Below are 10,086 nucleotides of genomic sequence, written 5' to 3' on the forward strand. Positions count from 1 at the left end.
TATTTATTCATATCACATCTCGTAGCCCAAGGGCTAAATTGCGCATAATATACATCTCATAAAATATATACATACAAATTCAAACCTTCAGACAGTTACAGAATAAAGCATTTACACGTATGATAGAAATGAGTGGGAAAATATCATAATTACACAAATCAATAAGTTGAGAATTATTCGATATATATCATGCAAGGTAAGAACATATTCCACATTTGTCAAAACAAGCAGAACTATATGAAAATACTGTGACAACTGGTTTGCTTCTACTCCAATAAAACTACAAAACATCATACACATACAGGACATCATGTTTGCATGACTGATAATAACCAAAAATAAGGTATTTCGAAATGTGATTGTACAATCTACAATATAATTAAATCAACTGTTTTTATATTTCATAACCAAATTTCATTCTAATGACTAGATTATCAGATGGAACATATACTTTGAGTACCCTACCACTCCCACCCGACCCCTACAAAACCCCGTGACCCACATTCTTCTTCAAACATCATCCAAATAACATCAAATTCACAGAATAGTTCCTCTAACTGTCCAAAAATCTCCATACAAATTTCATATTTCTCCATTCAATATTGCAGAAATATGGGGAAAAGAACGTTATGAGAGTGATTGTCAAAAAAGTATCAATACGGAAGAGATGTGGAGTAGAGATACGAGAGGGAGAGGGGGAGAAGGAGAGCTAAAGACAGGAATAAGTAGATGTATGTACACAATACATATACAGGTGTACACAATACACACAAGTACACAGTCATTTGCATGTACACACATTATATACGAACCTCTCTATAAGGGAGGAGGGTAGAATTTAAAAGAAAACATTTATGTCCTGCGTAGCTTTCTTTGTAAAATACATATCATAACCACACATATTTTTAATAGATATTGTAAAAATAGAAAGATACTCGGTAATGAACAGCAACATAATCAGAAAGGTGGCCCCATCAAAATAATAACAACCAAGTGTCAGTGAAAGCTTTCGCCTGCCGGAGCAGATGGGAAGGACAAGGCAAATTGGATAGAGAAAGGGGTCAAGCAAATATTTGGATGTGTATATGATACATACATATACAGGTATACAGGTGAGAAAAGTTGGGGTGTGACATTTGATTAGGTTTGGTGCTGAAAATGGCGTGTGATGTGTTAATACCCGTGTCTTGTAGGGATGGGAGAAGTTGTTTTGGTTATGAAAGATGTGTAGGTGTAAGAGCGCCATTAGCATCATAGTGTTGAAAGTGTATTACGAATGTGTATTGGCAATGTGCGAGTGTATTTATTTTTAGTCACAACTTTTCATTTAAAAAAATCATCTGGTTTGGTCATGCTGGTTTATAAATGCAATCAGATTTATGGCTCACGCATATTTTTTCCGCAGCGGACCCAGTCATAAGCTATTCAGTCCACCTGTTATACATACTCAGTAGGCGTTTTCACATCAGCCTGATGTTTCGAAATAGCGCGCTATTTATCGCGCCACAGTATCATAGACAATGACCACCGTGATTACCGCCGTTATAGGGCGTTTTACACCGAACACGGTACAGGCAGGTAGGTGTTAGAAAAGGAGAGACAACTCTTCGTAATTCATGCAAACACATGCTTTGGTTCAAAGCGCTAGTACAATGGGATGTCTATCATTCCATGTGTATTCCATTCGGTGTAAACACGCCAGTACCTGTAACGACACTGGTACACGGGTGATGATAGAAGCATTACTATAGAACACACTACACACATCCTCCGATTATCATGGCGCCATTCCAATATGCATTCTACGAGGATAGGAAAAATCACTCCCTCGGTGGTTCTGAGTGTTTTTAACACCAGGATAGCTTGTGTATTCTCGCAACTCGACTATCCCCTGGATGACGTCAGACCAGTAGAGGACTCCATGATGAAAGGCAACGTCAGTTGGCTCATAAGTAGTCCCGGAAAATAAGGTCACCACGTTGCTGCCACTCAGATCCATGTAAATGATTTGTTTCTGACCCATTGCCGCGATAAATATACGCTGTTCTGCAAGAAGATAACATTATCAAAATTCTTATAGGTAGAAGTCCTAGTTGTTAATACATAGTTGTTACATAATAGATGCTTGTCGGCGGCCCCTTTGAATTTATTATCAGTTTGGATGGATTTTACGTGGTCACTAGGGAAGTACCCTGCAGTATACAATTCTGCTAGAAAGGAAACTTCTATGTCATCACTACGAATTATGAGTGAACGAACAAAAATATCAAGAACAAAGTTGTCAGGAGTTATTAATAGAAATTGAAAGATAATCACTTATAAGCAGGAACAAAACTACGATACATCGCTGTATAATAACTATATTATATTTTGAATCATTTCAGGCATGTCGTGGGCCCTTCTAGAGGCTGAAGGAATGTCACTGCGTGGAATGTAATTGTACTGCCAAGTAGATGACGATGTTTAATTCAAATTAAGTTTCACTCAGCATGTCCCACAGCTGTTTCTTATCGGCTTCGAATAGAACCGGGCAAATGCACAGTTCAAAAGCTTTTAAAAGCTATGTATAGAGCCAAAACTTGACACAGAAGTATATCTTGCCACTGTACAGTACAGCTTTGGAATTTGACAGACCCGTCAATGAAATCCTAAATTACGTAACTGCTCAATAATAAGAAGATGTGATTGTGACAGGATGGCATAGAGTATGTACGTATAATGGCCTTTTCGATAAATACCGGTAAACTTCCAAATATCATGTTCCAAACCTCGACCCATATGCCTGAGCTCACCTTTCAAACTGACGCTCAATCCGGTTATGTCAGCGAGGTTTGTATTCTCGTACAGGTTCACTCTGTCTGTTCCATCATCAAGGCGGCAACGCTCTACTTTGAATTCATGGGTGAAATACAGGTGGCTGGAAAGGAAAAAAAAAATTTTTGTGTTAATATTTTTAACAGATTGTACAGGTGTGATGAAACCTATTTTAACGTGTGTGTAAAACAACCATGACAGTTAAGCCGTATGGACGATTAACGTATTTTGTTGAGAGTGATTTTTACAAGTTATTGACTTGTACGAAGAGCATGTATCCATCTTGCAATATCTATCATATTTCTAGTAGCAGTTTTGAATTACTCGAAATTGTGTGAGATGCTTGGAAAAGGAGAATTTCGCTGTCTTTTACTAGCCTAAACCAATCTTCTTCAAACGAATTGCCGTATGATATACGCAACCGTACCAAAGTTTATCAATAATTGCTTAGAATTACTTCATAATGTTTGCATTCACAGTATAGTTGGGTGCCAATGAACTGAGTAATCAATATCAAGCAAACTATTAGTCTCCTGCATTTTCTGCTTTAAACTAACAGATGAAAAAAAATCCTTATCATTGGAAGCGAGACTGAAATCTAACTATGAATTTAAATGCAAAACAGAAAACATGAATCAAAATGTGAGGCTGGTTTTCATACTTGTCTGACTCGATCACTTCCACTGCTCTCGGTTGAATCAGACCAGTCACAAGAGAACGTTTGTCGGTGCCGTTCAAGTCAGAGGAATAGATTTTCCCCTCTCCTCGAAACGCGACGAATAGTTTCCGATGCCCGGAAGAAACAGATACAGCCGAGGGGCCTGTAAATATCAACATCGTGCATATTCATTTTATTAAATTATCTAGTTTTTGTGCAGATGACCAGGTCCAGTGTATTCTGATCAGGTCCAAAGAACATGACTGAATGATAATCAAAAGTAAGGTCTCATCACTTCATTATTCTCGAGGAAGATGTATCCAACAGAGGTTTAAAGATTTGTGGGTGCCGTCTTAAAGTTACATGTTTCTATAATTTTCTTCAGCCATGCAGTCTATGATGGCTGTCGTTTTCATTCCTATTCAAATTTATTGCGAGCACAGGTACATCTTACTATAGTATGTGATACGTAGACAATGTTTGTAGGTAATATTACGTTCTGCATACTCTGTGTTCGTAAGCAGGGAAATTCACAATTCTCATGTCCCTCCTGGAGAAAAAGGAATTCGTTTTCATGTTGCAAACCGTGAACTAGAACAACAGGACGGACATAACATTATGTATCATTTTGTTACCTCTTAAGCACGACATAACGTCCCGTTAGACAGAAAGCCTAAGAACAAGAAATAGGAAAGGTACGAAGGGGATGCTTCACATGTGTTTGTTAAAGACGATATCATCGGCCACGTATACACTACGTAAATGAAATGAAATATTATCGGACTCGATACGAAAATGGAATGAAAAAAGGATATCCGGCAACGAATCTATAAGCTTGCAGGCACATGATATTTTGGATGAAAATAATTATCTTAAACATGTGAGTGATTTTTGGAGATAATGTTCAAAGTTACAGAAAGTTGACAATCGAATTGATGCAAAACTATTTTAAATGTTTTATGTATAAATTGATGAGAAAATAATCTGCTGTTTAAATGAAAACATCATCTAGTATTAAATATGGCATTGTAATCAACGTTGTAAAAATATATTAAACCCTATAATTTCGTAACTTTGATGTCTTATGTTTGTCACACTTTATTGGAACTTCCACGAATTTCATGACCACATCCGTTTTCTCTAATCTTCCAAGGACTTGACTTGAAAAAAGGAAGATTTGCCCTTGTATATGATACGGTTGCATGATATGTCACCGTTAAATGAGAATCCAAGGTTCTCTCTATCTGTGCCGAGGAGACCCGATCGCCAGACAGTGTTGCTGCTGAAGTCGGTCCAGTATAGCTTCGCCTCCCTCTCATCATATGATACATCCCAGCACTCCGACAAGATATCAATTCCCAGTTCTTCAAACGTCATCGTCTTAGTGTTGGCCATCCAAAACTTTTTCGCACCGGAGTCCGAGACGAAGACCAAGGCGTCTGAGGATATAAGATTCACGCAGGACTTTCCTTTGTGATGCGGTATATGGGTCTCTGAAAATCATTGTATTTTCAACGATTGTAATAATCATATCTCCTCGTAATTCTAAGTTCAAAATGGGTCGATGATTCTCTTCTACTACGTTTAGTCTTAGTTCCAGGTATCATATTATTATGATACGGTAAGCGGAAGATTATGTGATTAATACGTAGCTGTATAGAATTGATGATTTGTACACCCTGTAGGCGAAAGGGATGTGATATAAAGGAGAGGGATAGCGCAAAGGCGAATATGTGTGCATATGTGTGTGTGTGTGTGTGTGTGTGTGCGTGAGTATGTGAAGTGAGAGAGAAAGAGAGGGTTTTAAATGTAGAACTGTAGAACAGAGGTCTCGGCAGTGGTGCTTAATGTTGGGCCGAAACGGAAGCTCCATTTTGATAACAAAGCATAGAAACGACATTAATATTCATGCTCAAGACACGGATTCAGAAAGCAGAACGATAAGATTTTGATCAACATGTGTTCAAAAGTCTCATTGATAGCCAAGAATGTATTTCAAACAATATCAGGATTTTATATGGATGCCAAATGGTCCACACTCTATCAAGGTACCGGGGCATCAGAGGAATACAGAATGATAATCCTGTCGGTTTGAGCGCAGCATTAATCAACGACTGGGTTTTTACACGCAAACATGGCTAATATACCTGGAATAGGGGCTGTGTGGGTTGTCGGCATTGTCGTCGGCGCTCTTGTCATCGTAGGCGTCTTGGCTGTTGATACAGTCGTTGTAGTACTTGGTATTGTTGTCGTCATGGTGGTTGGTATTGATGTCGTCCTGGTCGTTGGTATTGTTGTCGTCATGGTGGTTGGTATTGATGTTGTCCTGGTAGTTGGTATTGTTGTCGTCATGGTGGTTGGTATTGATGATGCCCTGGTAGTTGGTATTGTTGTCGTCCTAGTAGTTGATGCAGACGTCGTCGTGGCAGGCGACAGCGATATCGTCGAAGCTGACACCGACGTTGTCACCGGCGTTGTCATTGTAGTCCCTGGGATCCTTGTTTCTGCGCGAGTACTACCTTCTTGTGATGACATTTGGTAATAAGGGATCTCCGAACTGGGTCCTGCGGTGTAGAAATCTCCTTGCGCGTCAGATTCTTTGGGGTTTTGAGACAGCTGACAGTCTCGGCCAAAATAGCCCGGTGAACATATACACACGTACCCTGATAGCAACTCCTTGCACGTTCCACCATTGTGACACGGTGACGCTGAACACTCTGCAGACCAAGAAAAAACAAAAAACAAAACAAAACAAAACGAGAGGCTCATAACGTTTGGATAATACTATGTCGTTGCAAAACAATTTTTTTTTTCTCAGTCATACCTATGTCCATTAAAGGGATGGTACAGTTTCGGTTAAAGATGGGGCTGCAGGTTTCCAACGTTTTTTAATGATGATGTTTGGAGATAATGACAAACATATTATTAAACATGAAAGAGCCTATAATTCTGAAAGAAATTTATGAAAATTGGTTTTGAAATGGCTGAGGCATCCCGAAAAAAAAAACAACGATCCTATAGAGTGGGACACATCTTTCATAAGGATCGTTTTGCTTTACTTTGTTTTTGAATATCTCAGCTATTTTAAAACCTATTTTCATCACATAAAGTCTGAATTCCTCTTAGAATTGTTTGCTCTTTAAAATTTCGTAAAGTCTCGCAAAAAGTTCAAAGCTGTACATAAAATTAATGGTGAATTTTGTCCGTCCTTTTGTACCAGTTTAGGGTTTGAAACATAGAAATAAGTTTCTTCTTCTCCCTGGGACATGAGACTTAGTGACTTTCTCTGATACAGACTTTCCACATTGAGCTATGTTTGACTTTCAATATTATAAATTCAGCGTTCTTGTATAGGCTAGCACAGGAGTCAAATGAGGTGTCACCATGGATACCGCATATCTCACGTTACGTTGCTTGAACATCGGTGAACATGACACGTGAAGCACTGGTGCATGGCAAAACACACCACACAATCCACACAATCATGACAATCATGGCTACATCATACTAGTACACAATAATGTATTGCTATAAAAGGTATTAGTATTATGTCCGATTGAGAATCCAAAATTAATCTTTTTATGTACGAATAGGGGAAATTGGATGAGATAGTAGCTAACATTAAAGAGAAATTGCTTAAATCATATCAATTATGTCAGGCGATGAAAATAAAATAAATGATTCTTATACCTTCTGTCGGCTTGCATACAATGTGACCTGCTGTCTCCAGCTCTTCAGGTTCAAACTGTGAATTTGGAAATGGCAGTGACGTGATCCGAACCGCCAGCATCGGTTTCGTCTGCTGACCTCGTAAAGTGATCGCTTTGCAGGAATGTGGCAGCAACTTTGCTGTGGCAAAAAAGGAAACAGGTCTATTCAGAAAATGACTTAAAATGTTGCAAAACTCATATTTAAGCACATCATGTTATATAATACTGTTCACTTTGTCAGTTTTTCTTGTATTCATCTTTGAAATAACACTGTGATGATGAAGACACCAAAGGAGAGAAGAGGGAACATTTACACCGATACTCTTCTTCCAAATTTAATCCACTTTTCCCCCGATCAACGACTGAGACTCGCGTGGAATTTTTGGATGTGCGCAGCAGTATACCGTATAGCCGTTTGTTGTATAAATCATTGTCTGCTCAATGCCTAGATGATTTCAATTATCAGATTTTGGTTTAAGATCAGGATATCTTTACATGCGTGTTTAAGTGCAATAAACGTTATTAATGTGCCCTCATGCTATCCGTTCGGTTACAAACCTTATCGACAAATAGCAGAAATCAGACGTAAAATATGAATCTCGGTCAGTATACGATGGTGAACAGTAACTTCACAGCCTTATACTGCATATTCAACATTGTTCAAGTAGCGTGAATGATACGTCTGCCCTGGGGGAAAAAAGTTGTATATTTGCGTCGTCAACGTGTTATTTTCGTTGTTTTGCCATTTTTTGACCTTGTTCCCCTTTTATCAAGAGATATTTGTCATCTTTATCTATGTCAATGTTAATCATATTCCTCTTCTTTTATACTTTCACTTCTTACTTTTCTTCCAGTAAAGTCTTTGAGCAATGTCCCAGGATTGTCTTACCTTCACCAAGCGGACTGAACGACAAAACTACGAACGCGCTGATGTACAGCATCATAGCCTTGAAATTCAGAAGATTGAAAGAAAAATAAATGAAGATGAAGACCTTATAATACATGAACAAGCAACATATGTATTCACTTATTTCAAAACACGGCAAATCATTTGCACTTAATTAGATAATTAGATAAGGCTAACTGGGTCAATGGAAATTCACGATTAAACCAAATAAGTAAATGGCACCCCAAGCGAATAGGTTTTTGTAATGAATTAAAGACATAAAGAAAATTAAAGTACAATAAACCTTCACTAGTATATGTCTCGCAGCACATGAGAATGTGAGGATAGGATTTGGCTCTCTGATATCTCTTTCAAACTCTTCATTTCTTTTACTTGCGTGTCACCAAAAGAAGGTTTGAATAACGAACATCAGTTAACATAACAGTTAACGGGAATTTAGGGGGAGGGGGGTGTAGAACTGTAACCTAAAGTGTGAGTTGATAAATTCACGTCATGAAATATACACACACTCATTATGCTGGCCTTTATTGATGAGAGGTGCTATTATCATCTAATGTTGGTATTGTGTTTTTGACAACCTCAAGATTCTCGATGTGCCGTTCGGGGAAATGCATATCTTAAACATTTTTGTTTTCAACACTGTTTTGATTTTACTTGCTATTACTGATGGCAAAGTTGATGTCGATTTTGTAATGACGCAATATATCTTCGTCAAAATATTTAATACTTACCATGTCAAAACAGTGATTCCCTGAATGAGTCCATAGAAACATGATGCGGGATAACTTGACGTTTGGTTGCACTAAATTATGATTCCGTTTGATCAATATGAAGTGATATGTGTATCGAAATGACGTTTATCATTTCAAATCGAGAACTGGCTTTGTGATAATGCTGCCATATCAATCTGTCGGGGTTCATACAAGTACGTTGTTACAGTCAAAGATTTCACACTCTATGTAGAACGATAATGGAGCATAAGTTTGATAAATTCTTGATCACTAATACTGTTACGTAGTAGTACCTCCTCACCGGATTTCCGTTCTCAGTACTTTTTTTTTATTCTTTGGCGAGAGCTGGAAACATTATTATGAGACCAACAAAAGAAAACGTAGTATTTCGTTCTTCTCGAGTCAAAGGGACGCTACTTGTAAGCAGATTCAATAACCACTACTCCACTGGTGGTGACTGATGTGCATATCATGATTTATGCTTTCATCAGCTACCATTCTTTCGCATTGTGCCACTTTTTCTTTTGAAGGGAATCTACTTTGTGCTGAAACGTGACAACGAACCGTTTAGATGGTGTGTGGCTGTCCTAAATCATTAATGCACGTGCATTTGACTCCGCGGTACAAGATTGTGTTAATGGAATGACGAAAACTATTGTCTCCTTTGGAAGTCAAGGATTGTTTCTCACGCACCTTAAAAAAATGCGTTTTGTGAAAAGACAAAGGTATGGCCCAACACGAGTGGCTGATTTGGTCCATCTAGGTCACGAACAAAAGGAAGTTTTCGGGTACGTTGTACGTGTGTTTGCAGTGTCGTCAGCAATCAAAACTGTTTGCTGTGTCTTTGCAGGAGGAACGCCGTTTTGTGTGAAGACAAAGCAAATTAAGTTTGGTTCAGATGCCAAATTTTGTACAAATGTGAAAATTGTGCAACCAAACGCAACAGGACTTCAAAACAACTAATAATGTCCAATCGAATGAGATACTTTGCGAGTACATTAACTCATGAAAGTCAGAAAAAAGACACGCTTCGGAAGTGTCGACTGATATTGCATCATGATAACACCTCTACACACCGCAATCTCCTGTTGACAAAGTTTGGTGTACCTCAAGGTTCTGTTGGAGGCCCGCTGCTTTTTTCTCTGTATATGCAACCAATTAGTGAAGTATTTCGCAAGCATTGTATTAGTTATCATTGTTATGCGGATGATATACAACTATATTTGTCTTTTAAACTCACTGTGTCTTCATTGTCATCCGCCATTG

Source organism: Diadema antillarum, unplaced genomic scaffold, assembly GCF_040938485.1.
Source record: "Diadema antillarum isolate AM-2024a unplaced genomic scaffold, OU_Dant_1.0 scf00000127, whole genome shotgun sequence".
NCBI classification, from domain to species: domain Eukaryota; kingdom Metazoa; phylum Echinodermata; class Echinoidea; order Diadematoida; family Diadematidae; genus Diadema; species Diadema antillarum.